This window comes from Choloepus didactylus, chromosome 1 (assembly GCF_015220235.1).
Source record: "Choloepus didactylus isolate mChoDid1 chromosome 1, mChoDid1.pri, whole genome shotgun sequence".
NCBI classification, from domain to species: Eukaryota; Metazoa; Chordata; class Mammalia; order Pilosa; family Megalonychidae; genus Choloepus; species Choloepus didactylus.
In genome coordinates, this window is record NC_051307.1 from 49032328 (window position 1) to 49055859 (window position 23532).

General features: G+C 32.6%; 1 protein-coding gene across 4 annotated transcripts in view; it reads left to right on the plus strand.

The window, feature by feature from the left end:
• Window positions 1-23532, plus strand: part of CADM2 (cell adhesion molecule 2) — a 1163401-nt gene that overhangs the window by 675297 nt on the left and 464572 nt on the right. The window lies entirely within an intron of this gene.

The window sequence follows — 23532 nt, forward strand, 5'->3', positions numbered from 1 at the left end:
ACTGCCTTGTCTCTCCAGTAGTTTTAACAATAATTTATTTAAAGAAAAGATCACAATGGTGTAATGAAAAAAACACTGATCTGGTAATTAGAAGACATGAAAATTAACATTGGTTATATGTCTATTTAATTATCTGAAAATACAGCAGAAAAAATAATTTAAAATTTAATCAAAAGGCATTATCAATATATCTTGAGGACCTCTACAATATGCAAGAAAATGTCCATTTTATTGTAGGATTTTAATAATCAAATCGCCTTTCTTTTTTTTTTGAGTGCTGAGATGCACAAAGCAGAACTGAGATCTCCAGGTTTGCTATTGTGAACAGCAATGGCACTGACCTTTCTTTACTGTCATATTGCATTTAGGGCAAACACCTGATTTGTTATCCACCTTAGGTTTTTTTATTTGGCAATGTAACATATTCATTTTCCTTTATCCTTTGAATTCCTACATGTTAGAAATACTTGTTATAAAAGTTACATTTGACACAGATCAAAGATAAACAATTACTCTGATTGGAGGCCATTTGGGACTTAACTGTTTTTTAAGGGCTGAATTATAACATTATATTAGGATTAGAATTACAGTTTTTTTTTTAACTGAAATGAACCTTAAAGACAATCTAGTATTATCTATCATTTCACAGTGTGTTTAACGATCTAACATGAGGTCACACAGTCGGTTGGTAACAGAGCTGGAACTCTGTCCTGAGCCAAAACTCCTTCTGTTCTGCATTCTTCCTGTCCATAAAAACTCTCATTTGTGTGCATTAACATTGTTCTCTTTACTTCTTTCTCCCTGCTCCAAATGTTACAATAAAAATGCATTGCTTTGTCATAGCTTGTCATGCTTTCAAACCATGTCAACACCCACAGTGTTTGTCAAATTTATACACCCAAAATAACCACATGCTTTAAAAACATTAGCTCAGCAACATAATTACTGTCAGAATTGCAAATACAAACTTCTCAGTTGATTTTAGATGAGCAAGAATCTGGTAAAAGTTAGCTTCTTAAAGAACAGCAAGAAACAATAAAATTTATGAATTATTTTAGGATGTTTGTACCTGACACTTTCAGATATAATTGTTTTACACCAATGCACACCAAAAATTAGCTGAATGTACAGGTAAGTGCAAATTGTCTTATGAAGTGCCTTGAAATTATATAAAAAGGGAATTTAATTTTATGCCTTAAAAAATTACAAGACAACTCTGGAAATTGTAAAGAGGTTTGGCTAAGATTTGGTAAGATGAAATAGAAACAGTTTATTCTAAATATATCCTTAAAATCTTAAAGGTAATAGACATATTGAAATATTGGTGCAATTTTACTGAACAGTGGAATTTGATAAACTAGTTCAATTTTCAAATACTGATTGACAGTACATCTTGGTATTGTTCTTATTGATAACATCTTCCATCATTTTAAGCATCTTTATATGCTCAGATGCCACGACATAGCCTGCATCTCCATAGCAATCTTGGAACTTGAGGCACCGAAGGAGCTTTGACAATCGTAGATGAACCCAGACATTGTTTGATAACTCACTGAGGCACTAAATGATTAAGTGAAGTGCTATAAGTCTTTACGCTCCAGTAGGTCAGGTGCCATGTCTACTTTGCTCATCAGTGCCTCATATGCCTGAAATGGAGTAAGTGCTCAATAAATATTTGTTTGCAAAGAATTAGTAAATGAATGATACCTACTGCTAAGAAATATAAAACCAATACAAGAAATTATTTTATCTACTCCCAAACAAAACAACTTGATAGAAAGAATGTGTACACTTTCGTCCGTTTGAGGTTTTAACATGGAATGAGCATCCAGAAGGAGCTATTCAGGAAGGTAGGATGATAAAGCAAGACAGTTTCTGAGCTCGTTGTGATTTGCTGTATGCCTTTCAGTTTTTCTTTGAAACGCCACACACAACCAAATACAAATATAATAAAAAATGGCTTTTGAAATCAGTATAAATTATTTTGAAAATTTTTAATTCACCCGCATGATTCTGTATTCTATTTACATAGATTATTTGAGGCTGACTCTATAGAATTGTAAATAATTAATATTGTCAAATTAACTCAATTTACATCTAACACAGAATGGAAGTTTGGTTAGATATGGGGGGAATGGCAATTATAAGAATATGTTTTACTTTTGAATTCATTTCCTCAGACATAATCACTGAAGTTAGAGAACTTGGAAAAACAGAGATAGAAACAGAGATAATACCCTAGAAATCACTGCTTCCATATTGACATATCCATATACGTATATCTATATTTATGTGTTTACCTGTATCTATATCTATCATCTCTCTATGATCTATCTAATCATCTATGTCTCTCTTTCCACCTTGTATAGAAATACATAATCCATATAATGTGTATGTATGTGTGTGTGTATATGTCATTTGCTCCCAAAGGGTCTACATGAAATAAGATTGTGTGGTGATGATGTCTTTCCTTACTGAATATTTGGGAATATTATTTTTGAAATATGGCTATACATGCTATACTAGTTGTATAAGCACTTGGTTTTTCTTTGTTTGAAGGAGACATAACTTCTTGATCAGACAGGCATTCATATTTAAAATAAATCATTCTGTCACAGTCGTAACACATTCTGTTTCTCAGAATTCTGAGATATAAAACAAAGCATAAAATAATGACATTTTTGCATTTAAGGGAACGTTTCTTACATTAGTAGAATACTTTCAAGTTTAGCTCAACTCATAAATTTAAAAAAATCATCAAATTTGTAGACAATAATGTCATTCTTAAATATTTTTCTTCTTCAGATTAATTTGCACCAAATTATTAAGCCTTTATTCCCAGGTTAATTTGGATTTGAATCTTTTTAATTTTTTTCCAAAGTATATCCCTATATTATTTCTCTACTTCTCTTTTGGAATTCTTTCTTTGTTTTATTTATTATACCTTAGCCTCAGCAATTTTCATGAACCTGTTGTTCATCTTACTTCGTATTCTCTCTTTGTGTCTATTTTCCCATTTCTGTTTTCTTTAGTTGTTATCCTCACGTCTTCTATTTATGTATTTAAATTTATTTAAATAGAAGCATGAATTAAAATTGATGCAACATCATTTGAAATCTTAGAGTGTTCAGACAAATTCAAAGCAAGCCAAATGAAAACTGTCAGCGGGAAACAGCTTCAAACACTCCATCTTCAACGTCTACTATTGTAAATACAACTTTCACTTAGAATTAAAAGCAATTATGATTAAAGGTTTTCAATTTTAATTTTTCATTAAAATGTAGCTATGTAAGTCAGTTAATGCTACAAAGGTATATCTGTTTAAGAGTGTACAGTTGGGGATTTAAATAAAATCTGGTTATTTAAAATCCTTTTAATTTATGTTCCATCACTCCCTGCTGTTAGAACGTGTTTCAGAACTTAATTATCTTGATGACTACTATAAAATTCTGGGACAAATTACTCTAGGAAATATAAGAACATAATTTAGGGCAAAAAGGATTGAACTTAAATGGCTTTTGCTCAATGAAGTTCTATCAGGTAAACTTTATTTTGTAACTAAATATTGACTGAGATAAATAAAAAAGATTACAGGAATCATCATCTCTCTTGCAAAACAAGTCCTCATCAAATAGCAAATCACATAAAGCCATCTAAAAACTTGAGGCATTGGCTTTTTCTGGATTTGTTATTTAGTTTTATAGAATTTTACCATATTCATTCTTTGAAGACAATGAAAAACATGTGTCTGTTTTAGCTGGGATTTTGTGCCTGTGTTTAAAAAGGTTATGTTTAATTGAATGCTCATATTTGATTATCATGGAACAAATTAATTCAAGTTCAATAGTAGAACTCTGAAAATCTACTCTTGTGGAAGTGTCTGTAACACCAGCATCAAGATCAGCAAAAGCACTTTTACATATGACATTTTGCAATTAATTCTGGCAAAGGTGTTGTCACATTACCCCTTCAGCACAATTTGCATTTGACCTGCACAGTGTTATCTCTCTTATATTTCACATTCATTGTTTTCAACAAGCTATCTTCTGAACTTCCTAGATTTCTGGACTTTCCTTTGCAGTGTTTTTTGATGTTTCTTTTCTTTTATTGACTTATTCAGGCAGAGTTATGCTAAATTCCTTTTATGCACCAAGCTATATTGCCTATTATATTACTAATCATGTTACTTTAGTTATGTTGGACATGTCCCTTTCTCTACTAGATGATAAACTTTTAACATCAAGAATGATATTTTACTCATGTTTGTATCCCCAACACCTACCACAATGCCTAGCATATAATAATCCTAAATGTACATTTGAACTCTGAATGCATGAAACAGTAGCAGAGTTCTGTCAACCTTACCTTCTTGTTGAAATTCAGTTCCCAGGCTGCATGTTTTCTTCCAACATTGCTATTGACAGTTCTTTCTCTTGAGAGTATGGGGGAGACATGGTTCATAGTTAGTTTTTAGGTACTTCTTAAACCACATAATTTTGCAAACAAAGCATTTTTAAATGACTAGTCTTTCTCTTTTTCAGATGTTCCCTGCCTATTAACCTTTGTTTTTCATCAATTGTAAGAATAAATTCATGTGTCCGTTCACAGGACTCTATCAGCCCTCTTGTATAACTCCCTCAGGAACTCACTAGCTGTTACTGAGCTAAACGCTTTTTGGGGGAGGAAATGAAAAGGGGTTGTGCACCGTTGTTAGTCACTAACCTCTCTTCACTAGCTCAGCACCTGTCTGAGCAGATCAATTTTAGTTTTATTAGTACTTTCTGTGTTTCCCCTGTACTTGGTTACAGTCTGGTTTCATTTCACCTTGAGCAGTGGAATTTCAAGCAGTGTTTTCAAAGAAACTTTTCCACCTAATGTAAACTATGGACTATAATTAACAGTAATATTTTAATATTTTTTCAGCAATTGTAGCAAAGTTAACACACTAATGCAAAGTGTCAATAATAGGGGGGTATATGGAACATTGTATTTTTCACATGACTTTTCTGTAAATCTAGAACCTCTCTAATTAAAAAAAAAACAATAATTTTTTAAAAGCTATAAAAAAGGTATTTTTCCAAATTAATCAACACAACCAAAAATGGACTAAACTTTTCAAGGACTTCTCTCACATTAAGAAAACAATTAAGTACTAATTTCCATTGTTAACTTTCTAGGCTTCACTTTTAAAAGGAAAAATACATCATTTAAAGCAGTTTAAAGTTGTCATTTGATTTCACTTTCTCTTGCATTTTAGTTATGAAAAAGTTGAAATTTAGAAACTATTTTCCCAAACCGTTTATCTCCTTTTAAGGAATTTAGAATTTAACCATAAATATTCAACATATTTTATTTTTTGTTTCTCCAGTTTCTTTTCTACTATTCACCTGTTCATCACATGTAGGAAACCTTAAATGCCATATTCTTTCTGTACACATAAATTGTTTAATGTTTTAAATTTATTTTATGCTTTTAGCTATACTGTCTCATTTAATCATCCAAGGAAATAGAAGAGATGAGGAAATTTAAACTGAAGGAATTTATGCTCAGAGAGTTCAGTGACATAGCTATTCTGAGGTGCCAAAATTGATCTTGTCTGGTCTCATAGCCACAGCTTTTTGTGCAACTTCATAGTGTATCTACCACCTAATCCTTTCATTTGCTTCACGTATCCAGGTTCATTCCTAAAGACTATCATTTCCAAATGTCAGCTATGAACCATACATAAAGAACATATTGTTATTAGTTTACCCACAAAAAAATCTGCTTATATGCATGTGTGTAATACCTGTCAGTAATATAAATTTTGAATCTTCCCATTAGTACATGATAATGTAATAGTTTTCACTGAACGAACAACTCAGATGGATGTCTTATCATTTATACTTTCAGAAAGTTTAGTGGATATGTTACCAACTCCTAGGATCAATTTCATATCATGGTAAAGATCAATGCTAACATTTTTTTCATTGTGATGTTAATTAATTTCTGCTCAGATTCTAACACTCTTATATAGCCTCCTAAAGTAATCAATCATCATGCTAAGGCAAGGGGAATTCAATCCATCACTGCTGGATTCTGATAGAGGGCTTAGGGGGAATACAAGTCATCTTCTCAGCAGTAATCAAACAGCTGTGATACATGCCACTTTACACTTACATCATCACGTAATAGATGGCTTTCCTCTTCATGGAAGCTTGCCTCAAAATTTTCAGACAGATGGACTCTGATGCAAAGGTTTCATTTTGTGGAATTTAAGGCTGTGAACTAGTTATTGACAAATACTACATCATCAGTTCCAGTTGAAGACACAGCCTAATAAGTAGAACATTGGCACTAATCCTTATTTAATCAGCCTTAAAATGGTAATTTCAAATTGATGAGGGCACAGGGAATAGATTTTGTACTCATAAAGTGCTTCTAAAAATACCAGTAATATGTGTATACAACCCAAGGATGAAATTAAAGAGCCCCCAGCACGCATAATAAGAAGAATAAACTATAAAGAATGTGACAAAAGTACAACTGAAGGACCTCAGGAAAACTCAGAGTCAAACTCCTTCTGGTCTCTTCAGTAACACATAATCATATTTATGTCCTCAAAACTGTTCCATGGAACAACTATTCATAGGATTAAAAAAGAAGAAATATATTTAGAATGTGAGCATAAATACTATTAAGAAGTTCTGTCATCTCTGAAAATGGTATAGTCATAGCATGAATGAACCTTAATGTTTAAAGGGATTTTAGAGCTAAGATGGGCCAAAACTAACATCTGATAAATGAGGAAACAGGACAAGCAAAGATAAAATTATATAGATGGTGAGCTGCTGGGTGAAAGTTAGAATCCAGACCTCCAGTTGCCCAGTGTTTTCTGTATTCCTGTTCTGCCTCTGTAAACATTGGCCTATGAAGACAGAGCTGGTTTGGATATGCCCCATGGGAACTCACAGCCTTATCCCCTTTATATCAGCGTTAGCACTCCTAGTTCTGGGAAAAACTAAGAAGCATTTCTTTTTTTCCTTTTGCACATCATTGCAATGATTTCTACCTCCATGACCAACCCTCCATAGACATATCATCCCCATTCTTCTTAACTTCTTGTTAACCTAATTTCAACATGCCTTCCTTCACATGCTTCAAACCATTTCCCAGAGATAGCTTCCTTTTGAGCCCATTTAGAAACGTGGCTTCAATAATAACAGTGGCAAAAAATACAGTGAGCATTGTCTGAGCATATCTGCATGGTACCAAGTGTATTACAGACATCAACTTTTGTTTTGTTTTTACATAGCCTTTTTGAGTGAAGTATAGTCATCCTTATTTTACCTATGAGAAAAGTGCAGAGAGTTTTAATAATTCATTGAGTGTCTTAAAGCTAGTGACTATCAGAGCAGAATTAGAACTTTTAACTCCTTGTAGTCAAACTCACTTCCTAATGACCCTAAGGCACTTCTTGCTACTCCATATGCTAAAATTCTCTGGGTCAGACTTGCTCCCTAGTTTCAGTTTCCCCCAAATTGGAAGCTGAATAGAAAATTCCCAATGCCACAACTTAAATTCTATAGATCACAATTTTCATATATCTTTTAAAATAGCACACACAAATGCATATGCATATTGGAATGCTGATATACTTATTAAGGTTTTGTATCCAGGAAACACACCTACATGAATGATTTTACAGAATAACTATTTCAAACTTCTAATTAAAATAAGCACATAAATTATAGTTATAAAATAAATAATATAATAATGTTTATTAACTAATGCATATGAATAGTATGGGTCCATATATTTTTTAATATATTTGGGTACATACTGTCTGCTAGACATTATCTTAAGTGGTATGAGGCAGATAAAATGAAAGAATTGATGTATACTGAAGATTTTCACACATGAAGGAGGACAGGATATCTACAATATCAAGCAGATTGTGGCAAACAGTCTTGAGGATACTTCCAAGTGCTGCAGTCAATCAGACGATGAAGATATTCATTTCTTTCTGAGATGATTAATGAAGATTTGTTGGAAGAATTCATATCTGAACTGAAACTTAATGTATGAGTAGAAATTTGAAAAGTTGAGGTGGAAAAAGTGAATTTCAAGCAAAAGCAAAATAACAGAAGCAAGTTAATGGGATTAGGGAACAGCCTGATTTTACTGTGCCTTTGGGGAATAGTGTGTTTGAGCTAGAAAGAAAGATTGGATCTCCATGATTAGAAGTGGGATATATTGAGGATATTTGAGCCTAGAAGTAGCATTTTCAAATTATTAGTGGTGAGAAATTCTGACTACTGAGTAGGAGAGAGATTAGAGATGGAGAATCCAATTAGAAGGCAGTGATAGCAAACAATATAATAATTGCTCTCACTGAGCTCCTATTGCACAATAGCTATTTCACATATATTATTTCAGTTAGTCTATAGCATCCCTAAAAATTGAGTACCAAGTCTGCTTTACATGTAAATATGTTGAAATTCAAAGGAGTTGGATAGCTTGCCCAAGTTTTAAAAAGGAGGAAGGTTTTCATGAGATTTAAGAAGATGAAGAGTGATTAGCATTTGATGATTTAAAGGTCAGTGGTAAGCAATTTCCTTACAGTGTTGGGGATTGAAGATAGCAAAGGATGCCAGAATGGATTGCTAATGATGATTTTTATGATGGACGGCTCACAAAATAAGGTAAGGAATCCTTGTTTGTTCATGAAGACATTACAGAAATGGGATAGCTCAATAGCTGGGGGTGAGGGAGGAGGAGATGGGTAACTAGAGTTACAAGGAACTCAAAAAGGACTAAAAGAATAGGAAGAGATCCTTAGAGAATTTATGAAAGTTTTTGAAGAATTAGTAATACAAGATCAACTATAGATTTATTTGAAACTGTTCCTTTCTTAATTCTTAAACTCATAGTTAAATTAATAGCTAAAAATGATAGATAGTGGTGGTATTATCCTAGTCACTAAATATAAAGCTCCTTCAATTGCATATTTCAATGTTCTAGTGTATTTTCAAACTGAGTGGGCATGTAATGAGTCTATTCATATGTTATACTTATCAATCTAGTTTTGGTTTCTCCTTGGTGCCTATCTTCTGGTAAATCCTTATTTTAAAAATAAGATTAATTTTAATATAAACTCATGTTGCAAAGGTACTATATTGTCCACTGATATCTCATTTTATCTGAAGGGATAGTCTCTTGAGTAGCACCTTGTATTCATTGTCATTGTTGGGTAGGTTTAGTATAAATTATCGTTCTCAGTCAGCTCTGAATTTCTGATCTCGATAGTGTTAGACTGAATAACCAGAATGCAAAGACTTAATTTTGTTTGCATTTAATTTATTTAAACTTTCGGGGGCATTTTAAGAACAATATTGCCTTGCTTTTAAAATTGTTGATAAATAAGTTAATTAGAATTGCTGAATGCATTTTGTTAATTCAGGGCAGACATAAAGGAATGGCATTGTAAAATACCTGGGATAAAGAATCCAAAACACACCAGCTATGTCAGCTTAAAATGTCAAGGTAATTCAGCTGTAGTTATTATTTAAGAGACTTCAAGGCTTATTTTATGCTGATCAAACTAATTATACACTGCAGAATACTCTCTAGGATAATTGAAGCTCTATCTTATCGCTAAGATTTCTCTTGTCCTGTTGTTTTGTTAGTAGTTAAATTTAATTTGAAGTTACTTTAGGATAAGTAATAATCTAGTAAACAAAAAATCCCCAACTGAAAGTGGGGGAAAAAAAAAAACAGTAGAAGCCTCTATTTAAAGCTCTCTTGGTTTGCGTGAATTTTTCTAGGTATGCCTGACTTTGAAAATAAATAAAATTCAAGTGAAATCAACATCACGTTCTCCAAACTGTCTATATTATGATGAAAATATTTGTCCCTTTTTGGTTGCAACTGAATTTTGTGATTTCATTGACACTGTGTTTCCAAACTTCCCCCATGCTGTTACAACTGGTTGGCTCTCAACCATCAACTACCATGGCTACTCTGTAACAAAGCTAGGTTGCTGCCAACTTGTGTGAGGAGTCCCATCCCTGGGAAAATACATAACCAAATACAGGAACTGTTCCAGATTCTCCACGATGTAAATGATGATTCCCTAAGTTTCGTGTCTTAACACATCCTCTGTCCTTGGGTTCCTGTAGTCTAAGAGATATTAGGCACATGACCTGAACCTGGTTACCAAGTAATTCAGTAAGAGCAAAGGTTTGTAGAAGGCATCAGGTAAGGCTTTACATAGATGTGGTCATTCCTGTGCTGGACCCTGAGTGATAGGTACAAGCTTCCCGGGGGAAGAGGGTATTCAGGAATAGCGTAAAATATGACAGGATGAAATGCATGGTGAATTAGTCACTCTTCTCAGAAAATGGAGAGAATTGGTGATGCCACTGGAACACACACAAACTGGAGTCCTGAATCCAGAAAAAACTATGGGTTGGAGGAACACAGGAAATAAACTGAGGAGCAGGTACCTGTGGTAACTCCATTTGGATAAAACCACTCTATGTCTGAGATAATAAGACAGGATTAGAGAAAGAGGTTTAGAGTGCAGAAGAGGTCCTAAGTTTGAAACTACCCAAGACCAAAACTAACTTGTCCACTGAGAAGTAGGTTTCAATCCTAGCCACTCAAGGTCAGTCATAACAATATGGGAAGTGAATAGATCATGCGGTCATAATTCAGGAACTACATATCCATAGAAAATATTAATAAGCGTAGCCAAAAAATGAAGATTGATTCACATGCTGTGTTTCAGGAACTTATAATGGTGTATATTGATAGGATTGAAAGACAGAAATCGATTAAAAATTATTTGTTGTTATTTTGTGTACTTTAGAGAAACATCTCTTTTGTTTTGCTGCAGGGACTGATAATAATTACAATATGACAACAACAACAGCAACAGCTAACATTTAGTGAGCCCTAACTAAGCTCGTAGGCATACTTAGCACTGTGCTATGTGTTTTCCATGGATTTCCATGAAATGCAAAAATTGACAAATTTACTATATGATAATGCCTGAGTTTCAAATCTCATTTCCTTGCAAAATAAGGATTACACAGTCTAGTCACATTTCATTTTTAAAGCTATTTGTTGATAGTACTAACTTTAATATTGGAACATTGAATATTGATACTTTAATAGTGTAAGTAGACTTTATACATTTGGAAATCATTAGTACATACCATTAGTAGTTGTCAAATTGCAGAACTGAAAAAGAAATAAATTAGCTAAGTATGTTCTGTGTGCAAAATGAGTTATCAGATTTATGATTTCAAAACTATGATGTCAAATTTTAAACATTTTGAAAAAATTAAGATATCACCTATGTTAATCTGAAAGCCATTTATGATTTGATTTAACTTAATATCATAAAAGTTTGATTATGAGGCACTTTTATTGGAGCACCATATGTATAAAATGGGAAAACAGTTAAAAAACAAAAAAAAAGCTGTGTAAGCAAGATATTATTATTAGCCTGATAGTTAAATCTCAGTAAGTATATTAATTGCATATTGATGTGTATTTACCATAAAATAATTGACTTCTTAGATCAAGATCAAGTCATTTTTAAGATCCTTAATTTGCACTGTGACCAGTCATCCCACTGATTACATGCTTAAGTACAGCCCTAATTGATCATGGAGTCTTACCTTATAAATTATAGAGAGGGAATGACAGATTTCACAGGTTGGTTGTGGCTTAATGACAAATTTCACAGTTTGAATAGAAAAAGGATATAAACACACACCGGAATAAGGTAGTTACATGGATTCATGATGTGAAAAGTTCTTTTCTAATGCATACAGACACATTGATAAACCAAATGTGAGATTTGAGACTACAAAGAGAATACTAAGAGGTGAGGAAATCAAAGAATGTACTATCAATTGCTCCTATCCAAATTTTTTGTTTAAAAGCATAGATAGATACATACAAATTTTAATGTTGAAAACTCACAACATAGTAACTCATTAAATAAATATACACAGCTTTACATATTACTGAGTAAAATACTTCAAATGCTTAAATTCTTACAGTACATGTTTCTTATATATATGTGAAACTTCCTACTCATTATACTTTTGATTCGGAAAGGAACCATTTCATTACAGAAATAGGGCACTGTGCAAAAGTGCATCACCCCATCCTTCCAGACAGAATTGAGGGTCCTTGCAGTTTCATAAACATTAAAGAGAATCCTTGAGTGCTAATCAAGCATTTAAATTTTAATGACCAAGATGCCTGTGCTCAAGAGACATAAATTTGATCTTTCTATTTGGATTTGAGAGTAATTGTGTTAATCATAAGAATAGGAAAATCTATTTTTTTTGGTTATACTTTATTATATCATATCAGATTAACTGATATAGCAGTTAATTGTTTAGGCTCTAGAATCAGACATACCAGTGTTCAAATACTTCTAAACAATGAAATGTTAGGCATGATATATAATTTCACTAAGACTAGTTTCTTTTTCTTTTTTTGTAAAAACTAACAGAATAAGCAATAAATAAATTTTCATTAAATAAACTTATTTTTAGAACTAATAGCATAAATTGCATTCCTGTTACATACAGATGTATTTGAAAGGATATTCATTGAAGAATTATTTATATTAACCTACATGGGAAATAACTGAAATATTTATAACTGTAAAACTATGCAGCCATGAAAAAGATGAGTTGACTCTAAATGCACTGTCATGGTATATGTTCACAATATACTGTTTGATGAAGGAAGATACTTAGCAATGCATAGAGTATGATTCGTTATTTTTAAGAAATCTAATTGTGCATTAAAAATTGTCTGGATAGAATACTCACAAATAGGAATAATTCTCTTTACATGGGATTATAGAAGACCTTTACTTGTATTTTATACATCTCCTTATATCCTGGATTTTTGTAGTTAACATAAACAACTTATATTCAAAGAATAATAATTATGATATTTCTGTTAAAAATAATGTTATGTTTAAAGTGGACTTGCTTAGTTCTTGTATGGTTTCAATTGGTCTGCAATAAAAATGAAGCAAAAGAGAAAAGAAAATCATTTTGTTTATATTCAACTCCCCTTTACTTTAAAATGCCTTTCTTGTAAATCTCTGTACGCATTTATACATCAGTTTCAGTGTCTATTGATACCAGTCATTTACAGGAAATGTGAAATGTGCTTGCCTTGGCCTGTGTCTATGTAATTCCAGACAGCTACAAACATATAAATCTCTCATATAAAAGAGAGTCAACTGTATGTGCATATGTAATAAATAGGTGTTGAAAATTTGTATGGCTTAATGACTACATAACCATTGAAATTTTGTAGCCATTGAAACAGCTGCCTTTAGCTAAATGATTCCTCTGGGCACTTACTACTGCTGTTAGAAAGTTAAATTGAACGCACAATTGACCGCTTATTTGTGGATATCTTTTATGACATATTTCATATTTTTTATTTACTTCAAATTTCACATTTGTTATTGATTTACTTAGTGTTCTGAATATTCTCTTTACTGCTAGTGAAAAGGAAAACTAAGTAGTCTTTGATTTTTTAGGGTAAATATTTTCCTAGATTTTTTTTTTTCCCTATGTTTCAACCACATTTTGTGATTGTGTGAAACTTTCTAGCATTTCTGGCCATGTATATTCTATATTAGTAAATTTCAACTGACCTTAAATATCCAAAAGCATTTAGAATAAGAATTATGCATTCATATCAAAACAAGATAAACTTGAAGGGCAAAATTGAATCAAATCAGTTTAAGATAATGCAAATGCTTATCTACTTTACTTCTTTTCCTAACAGCATAGTTGTTTTTTGGATTTTTTTTCTTTTTCCTTTTATTTATTTATTTATTTTTTTTTTTTGAGAAGAGAAAAAATGTGCAGTGCAAACTAGGAATAGAAATAATGATGACATTTTTCTAGGCTAAGGTAATTCCTTTAAGCTCATGGGATTTCATTTGAGGCAACAATTCAGCAATTCACATGATGTTACCCCATGGATCTGGAGTCCCCAGACATTCCCAAAACCCTTAATATTCATAGATAGCCACATGATGGGAAAATTGACTTCATGTACTTAAAACCTTTATAGAGTTTAAAATATGATTTGATTGCTCTCCAACTCATTTCAAACCATATAAGAAGAGACAGTACTCTCAGTAACAATTCAAGAAAATAATTGACTCAGCATATTTTGAGAAATTCAGCAATAAATTATAATGCCACAAAGACGAGGGCTCCACGGTTCCACTCTGGGGAGGGTGGTCTGTCTTTAAGTAATAACTTATGAATCAGAGTTGGCTGTGCAAATTAAAGTGTGTTCATGTGTTAAACTGAGACTTCTCAGAAGTTTATTGTGAATTGATTCTGTTTTTAAGAATTGAAAAATATTGATAATCTCTAGTAATGACATCCACCAAGGTCTGATATATTAAATCAGTATTGGGAAACAAGCAGTTCACAAGAACACATTTCTAACATTTTAGCCAAATTTAACAACATTTCCATATTCTTAATATCCAAATTATCCAATCTCATTCTGAATTTTCAGAGTAAAATCTTAAGCAGTGTAGAAATTATAATTTGCATATACATAGATGATGCCCCAAAGAGTGCAAAATAATCATTTCCAAGCTATTAAAAAATAGTAACTTCTACAAAGACATTTCCCTCCAGTTAAGTTGAGTAGTTATAACTATGAAATTTTGCTTTAAGTTTGATCTTTTGGAATATTTTATCACTTTATCATTGTGTCAGGTCATTTATGTGCATTTGATCCTTCATTAATTCTACCTGTTCTATAGAAGAGAATGTAGTCTTACAGATAATAAATGGTATAATCCATAACTATGTAACTTAAACCCAGTGGGTCTTTCTATTATATTGCACTGTATCAAAATAATATAATTCAATGTTTTAAATTCCCTAAATAATAATAAAAATCATCCAAGTTTGTTGTGTCTGTAATTATAGTAAAACTTTTTATTAAATAATGCAATTCGAATTGAATTCATTATGGACAACAGAATGTCATTGGGTGCCAAGAAGGGGATTTGGTATTCTATCCATTATGTGGAAGTCTGAATCATTCAAACAGAGATATGAACAATAAACATGACTACACATTCATAATTTGGACATATTTTAGTATGCTAACCAGAATGGGAAATTAAAAAATATCACATAAAGGAGAGTGTTCAAACAAATTATTTGAAAATTAAAAGTTGAACACATTAAAATGTTACAGGTCATACATGAAAGAGGAGGAAAGTGATTAAATATGTTTTGAAATGATGGAAGACTGATTCTTGCTCTGCTTTCCACTCTATTCACTCACTTCACACAGAAGCTGTTTCCCCCAAAATTGTATAAAACAATTACTTGATATTTTCAAGGTGAAATCATCCTTTCTTTTTTTTTTTTTTTTGGTGTCTTAAAAAATAGTAATTATTTTTACAAGTAACCAAGTAACATAAAATATCTTACATGTAAAACTCAATGTTAACAATCTCTGTAAAATAATTCACACAGCAAAATTAGTACACACAAATTCACACTGTTCATATTTTAAAACTGGTGTTTTGAGATACCTTAGTACTAGAGTTACTCATCAGATGTACCCTTTATTCTGAATAAAACATTGGGAATTGTATGTGAAGGAGTGTCTAATTGTTATCTCCATATCTGATTGAATTAACAAATATTGAATGAATTTACAAATATTGAAACTTCACCAATATTTGGGGTATAATAATCAGAGTATTTGAATAATTCACTTTTCTGTGAAAGAAGAAATCCTTAGCTCTAACTGTTCTTTCCACCTACAAATAATAAACCTTTCAGATTGCTTATTACAACATGTTAAAGCATCAATTCACATAAACATATTTAATAGATTGGCACATGGTATGCTACTTGTAAAGTTATTTACTGATTGTGAAGTTATTTACTGATTCCAAAGTTTTGTAAATGTCTCATTGAGGAACTCCTTGACTTAGCTCTGTTATCTCCCAGACCGTAGTGGACACCTGCATTTTATGACTCTGTAAACAGTGATGCTCTGAAGTTAAGGCAATAAAGTACAGACCAAAATGTGTGTGCTGCACACACATGAGTGTATAACCCCATAATTCCCTGAGTTGTAATAGTTAAAATTTTTTTTTACTTTCCACATCATGGGGATAAAGCTTTCTCTTAATAGTTCCTAACACCTAGGTTGACATCTAAGTGATATAAGTGAAATACAGTAAGATGAATTTAAGTGAAATGCATCTAAGTAATTTAAGTGAAATTTTAAAAATATATCAATATTGAAGTAAATGAAATTTGGAAATATTCTTAAGAAAATTATTTCCATAAAAGCAATTTCAAAAATGTTCTATTTTTCATGTATGTTCATTGAATATGGAGTTTATGAAGCATAAAATACATGGAAAACAAGTTTTGGGGGGAAAATGAAAAAAAATTCATTAAAAAATAAAGCTGAACATGTTTAGAAATTCAAATGCTTAACATCTTTGGTACTAGTGTTTTAATGATTCTGCAGTGTCTTATTCTAGGAATAGAACCTATATCATTAGCTAGCACTAACAATAATATCAACAACCTTGATTTAAAAAATACAAAAAAAAAATATGCCCTTTAAAATCCAGAAAAAAAAAAGAAGTGCAAACATTACCTCTTTGTCCATGTTTCTTATTTCAGACAGATTTTCTTGTCAAGAGAATGCTGCTTCTTCAAATTACTTTTTCTTTAATTTTTCTTTAGAATGAGTTAGACTTTATTGTTAAAAAAAATTGTAAAATACAAAACTCTCTATGTATTTTCCATACTATTTTGCATGGTTATCCTTCTCATTTTATCCCCAAATTAAAGGTCTAGATTGGAGAATGCACTTCCTGTGCAATTGAGATAGTATTGGTGTTGTCTGATGGAGCTGATTCACTTTTATCTTCAAATTAGCCCTTTTATTATGTATTGAAACTATCTGTTGTCATTTTCTAATGTGTGCTGTGAATCCTAGCCACTTGTTAAATTACACCTGTTAGTGTTTAATACAGTGGTTAGGAGCGTAGAATCATACAATTATGTCTTAGTTCTAATCCATTTATTAGTTAATTTTAGATAATTTACTTAACCTCTCTCCACCTTTACTTTCTGCAAGGTATGATAGCAATGGTGTCATAGCAAATGGTGTCATACAAATGGTGTCATACAAAGGGTTCAGTAAGGATAGGAAAATTTTAACACAAATATCTGCATCTCATTCAACAAATGTAAACTAAACAAAAAGTACCCAAACACCAGAGTTCCAGACACTATGCTGAATAACAAAGAAGAAAAACAATAAACAAAATAGGTCTACAAAAGCTTTACTATCTAACAGGGAAATAAAATTACTACAGCCTAAAATTAAAACATATTTAGATAAATCTTATACTCTAATTACAGGCAGGGTTCAACGGGAATGCAGAGAGAGTGCTGAACTGCCAGGGCTCTCACTGTGAACTGTTGCTACAGCATATGAAGGCACCATGAGAACTGAAGGTCAGTGGATGAGGATATAAACATCATTTCAGGAAGAATGACTCTTGAAATTAAAGAAAAAAATGATTTATTACCAATAGGTTTATCAATATTTTATCATTGGAAACTAATTAAGAAAATAAAAAGATGCCATGGGACCTTAAACTGTAAAGAAAGCAAGAGAGGGAAGGGAGGATAGATGGGGGAGAGGGAAAAAAGGGGACAACCCCTTTGAACCAATTACAGGGTTTCCTTATTTTATCAGGATTCTTGTCTTTTCCCTCATGAAATCCTCTGTTCTGTGGAGATCACCGCATATCAGTTAGAGCCACCACCTACTACCTGCAATTATCATATGGGTTTTTGACTTTAAGCTCTATGAGGGAAGAACCTGGCTTATCAGAATCTGATCCATCAGTGTTAATTCAAGACTTGGCACCCAAAGGACATCAGAGGATCAAGATACTCTGAGAATCACTGTTATTGTTGTCCTTTGCTTTTTTAGAAATTTGTTCTTTTATACTCAAGAGGAGACTTTTACAATTTTTTTCATCACTCAGAAAGAGAAGTTTAGACAGTGCTTTTGCATCTTATCTTTAAGGAAGAAACTCCCCCCTCTCCAATTTCTACTCTCAGTGCATGTCAGTGAGTAAAATAAAATCAGCATTGCTTGTATAAGAACAAAGAGATTTATAAGTAAATCTCATAAACCCCAAAGTGTCAGAAAATCTAAAGAGACAAACATAAACCAATCCATCAACTGATAAAAATCATTTTACAATCTATTATACAAATCCAAATACAAAGTGTGATTAAATGTCTTTTCATGAAAGTGATAGTTATGCTCAAACGTGTGAACAGACACTATGAATAAGATGCCAAATCTTTAAGCTATTGGCAAGCAGAATTGACTCCTGTCCAATAGCCCAATATTCTCTCTTTTGTCAGATCCTACTATGCCAGAGAGATAAATTCATATGGAATGGAATTAAAGCTAAAGAGAAGTTATTAAAAAGAACAACTAGAAATATTTATGTCCTGAGATGTTTTAAAACAAAGAACATAAAATATTCAATTTTATAAACAAACAAAACAGCTTTATTATTTGGCTGGTGTTTCACTGTACAAATGTGCATTTTAAAATTTAGCATTAGAATAATAGAATGCTTTATAAACTTATCTTAGAGCAATGATTAACACACACACCTGCACAAACATATACCCATGCTTATAAACTACTTAGATGGTTGGTAGGTAGGTAAGTAGGTAGTGGGAGGAGATAATATCAAGACTAATCTAAGGGAAATAACTTAAAATTAATGAAATTCCTGTTAAGAAATATCCATAATTTCACATACAATTTCTGAATGGTGATTCTTTACTTTACTACTAATAGTCCTTTCTATCAGTGACAGCCACTGTTTTATTTTGTAAAAGTATTAAACAAACATAACAAAATACTATGTTTTACAAAGAAAATTTTAATTTTAGACACAGAGGTAATCCTCAAAATATTTTTTCAAAGATTTGATGTAAACTGTATAATGTCACAAAGAGTTAAGTCTGTGGTATTCTACATTAAAAATTTTTGGAGATCATAAAATTCGTCCAGTCCACCTCTTCCTGATGTGACAGCTCTGATGGAAAGTTTCTAACAAATACTTCTAAAATTTGGAAGAATACCGCTTCATATGGAAGTACATTTCTTTCAGTCAGCTCTAGTTGTTAAAATGTTATTTTTATGTGAATTCCACATCCATTTTTAGGTAAGATGGCCTTTGCTTTGTTACAATTTTACAGAAGAAAATAAAGTTCAAAGGGTAACTTTTCAAGATAATGTTCTTCACCCTCAACATGAGAGGTACCCTCTAACAATGGAACTACAGTCATAAACCGGCACATAATGTGACCTCTGTTCTGACAAAGATATACAATGGAGGTTTTCTAGTTATATTGTGATGAAACCGAGTACATTATCACTTTCTATCAGATAATCAAAAACTGTGTTTTAAAATTAGATATTAAAAAAACCAACATAAGTGTAAGATAATGAACTTTACTTCAGAGATATGTTATATAAATCACTATATAGAAACTGCAATAATGTCTACTTATGAATGAAACTTATTTTAAGAGAATAAGGAGAGAATATTTCTAAGAGGCATTATATTGCCATGTTAATAATTTTTGTGTCCTACTTGTTAAAAGCAATAGCTAACTTTGGAAATTTGACTTAAATTCTTATTAGATTTACTTTGCCCATTACATATAATAAGAAATAATTTATCCTTGAAATTTATTATATTTTTATGCCTCCTTTCTTGTATCAATGTAGTTAATCTCCTCTGATTTAACAGTGAAAGCCAGTAATGAATGGACTCAAGTTTATTCTGGCAGAGACTCATTTTCACTGAATTACATTGCCTCAAATCTTTATATTTTCCTTTCCCTTGGAGATCTGAGAAAATCCTATGATTTGGATAATGAATACAGAGTTTTCAGATTTAAAAAAAAAATCCATTGAAATGCTTTTGATACACCAAGCAATCATAAAACCGGCACTGGCCTGAGCATGATGACAACTTGTCAGACTGATGTGCAGTGCCTACTTAGGCATTCTCATGTTTTGTAGATAACAAGGTGAAAAGTGAATAAACATTACACAGCACAAGCACAAAGGCATTCTTCATTTGCATTCATCCCTTACAGCGTCTCCGAAGCTTACTTTAGTTTTACAAAATGCAAGTATATATTTAAGTTTAAAACTGACGAGTAAAGATGTGATTATACATAAAACTGTAAGCCTAGACAATTAGAAATTCAAACAATTATTTACCTTATGTAATAAATGGTCTGTTATTTTCACATGGTTATATATGGACAGAAAGAAAGTGTGGATTCTTACAAATAAATTTTATGGCTAGATGCCCCCCTCACCACAAATTGTTTGTTTTGAAGGGGAAGTGCCATGGCAATAGTTTACTATGTAAGCAAGATAATATCATTTTGTCTTTAAACATAAAAGTTTCTGGCTAGTAATTCCCTATGAAATAAAAATACATTTCTAGACCTAATTCTAATCTTGTTTTTGCCACTACCCTAATTATCAACTCCAAATTATAGGAATGCTGTAAATCTGAGATACAAACTAAGAACAGGGTGTGGAAAGGATCTTCTTATCTTCATGAATTTGTCATAATAGTTTATTTATACTTGCTTACATCATGTGTTTTTTTCCCCCTCTGGCCTTCTTTTCATTTGTTCTCCATAAAGCTATCATATGTGATATGTGATTTTTATGAGTCCTTTTAGTGGATTAATTCATTGATCTTTCCTCTAGACACTTATTTTTTAACCATCTTTTCCACTTCAAAAACCCTTGGCCTAACCCCACTCACTTTATTAATATACATTCACTATCTAAACTTGCATGCTTTTGTTGACAATTTTAATCATAATTAACTTTTCCCCTTCCTCCGTTTTCCTCACTTTAGCTTATTTGTCTGCAATCCCATTGGTCAGCTATTGCAATAACGATGTTTGTTACCAACAACTCCAAAACTCAGGGGTTGCAACAGCAAACATTTATTTCTCACTTTATGTGTCTGCATGTTTACTGAGGTTCTGGGGGACTTGACTGGCTTGGACCGGCTTCAGGTCAGCTCCAGGTCTCTCATTCTTGGATCCTGTCTGAAGGGGCAGCGGATAACTGGAGCAAGCACTTGTTAGGGTGAATAGCAGGAGTGGAAGAGCCTCACACACATTGTACAAGCTCATTTAAAGTCTCCAGTCTGACAGCATAGCTTATGTCGCCCCAAAGTAAATCACATGGTCAAGCCAAAATAAGTGAGTCAGTGAAGTATACAAAGAAGCCATGACAAGGGCTGGGAGGGAAGGAAGAATTGTGGCCAAAATACCATGTATAACAGCTAACAATAAGCATTTTATTTATTTTCAATGCACATGTTAAACATAAGAAACTCCTCCTACACATTTAGCACCATTAATCGTAGCCTATGTTCTTAGATGTTTTAATCTGACTGCATTGGGAATTAATGTTAGTCATCATATTGATTAATTGGTTAATTAGAACACTTTTGATAAAATATATGTGTCTCCACTTTAATTATGTTTACCAAAGATCCCTGGTTCATTTTCTTTAAATAAAAGATGCTATTTTGATCAAATAATGACCAACATAGATACCTTCTCTTTCCAGATAAAAGAAGCAGAATTTAGGGGTAGAAACTGAGTGATGCAAGCACAAAATAGAGATGTGGTATTTGTGGGCTAAGAGCTGGAAAGGGAATTTAGCTGAGAGAAGATGGAGTGTGATCAGAAAGTAGTTGGCATGGTTGGAGAGATACCACATTTCTCTCATGTTGAGTTCCTTGAAACTGGGGGATTTTGAAAATGTAACATCAAATTTCAAGTCAAACAACATTAATCCCTAGTCACTTTAATTTATAAGACAAAATTCTGATTCACAATTCGCTGGGAAGCTGTTATTTCTCGAGTATTTTACTTTCATCTATTTTATGAGTAGTTCAAAGGTGTAATAGAATTTTCATAGTAGACTTTCTTCTCTTCTAAGACAAGAAATTATAGAATCTTTTTGGATCATCTGGAAGCATACTACATAATATCAAGATGGAATTAAGGATGTTGCTTTATTTTGATACTAGTTTTCCTTGCTTCTTAAAAAGAGTGGCTTCAATAGACAACTGTCATAACAAATAACTGGCAGCTAACAACTGTCAGAAATCTTGCCTTAAGGTCCATTCGTTGAAAATGAAAATCTTCATGTTTCATTCATTTGAACACAATAAAGAGCAGACTAATTGATTCATATATCTATATAGAGATTTATTTTGTAACAGATGTTCATGGTAGTTTGAGAAGTTACTTTGCTTAAATATAGACAAATGAATGGGTGGACATAATGCCTATACTTAGGTTATTTGACAAACATCATTATTTCAAACTTGTTATATTTGCCTTTTGTTATATATTTTGTTGCATAAAAAGCCCAGTTATTTAAAAATTTCACATGCTTAGTGTTATCCCTAAACCAAGCCAGAGCATTTGAGAGTTGTGTACGTGGTATATAATATCTTGGCTCTTCATAGAATGCTTTTCCAGGAGGTCATCTTTACATTAAACCCCTGCTTCACATGGAGGTACACATTAGAAACAGGTCTTACATACTGGCCTTTAAAATTACTCTAAGGACTTGTAGAGGGTGTGATCTACGGTTTAATTCATATTGTTCCCCACCCATAAAGATGAACTGGAGAAATGCATGTCCTATGAAGAATACTTGTGAATCCACGTATACTGTTTTAGTTTGGTAATGCTGCAAGAATGCAAAACACCAGAGACGGATGGGCTTCTATAAAAGGGGGTTTATTCGGTTACACAGTTACAGTCTTAAGGCCATAAAGTGTCCAAGGTAACACATCAACAATCGAGTACCTTCACTGGAGGATGGCCAATGGTGTCCAGAAAACCTCTGTTAGCTGGGAAGGCACGTGGCTGGCGTCTGCTCCAAAGTTCTGGTTTCAACATGGCTTTCTCCCAGGACGTTCCTCTAGAGAGTTGCAGTTTCTCAAAAATGTCACTCTTAGTTGCACTTGGGATATTTGTCCTCTCTCAGCTTCTCTGGAGCAAAAGTCTGCTTTCAATGGCCATCTTCAAACTCTCTCTCATCTGCAGCTCCTGTGCTTTCTTCAAAGTGTCCCTCTTAGCTGTAGCTCCTCTTCAAAACATCACTCACAGCTGTACTGAGTTCCCTCTGCCTGTCAGCTCATTTATATTGCTCCATTGATCAAGGCCCACCCTGAATGGGTGGGGCCACATCTCCATGGAAATATCTCATCAGAGTTATCACCTACAGTTGGGTGGGGTGCATTTCCATGCAAATCTTATCAGCACCAAAATGTCTGCCCCACAAGATTGCATCAAAGAATATGGCTTTTTCTGAGGG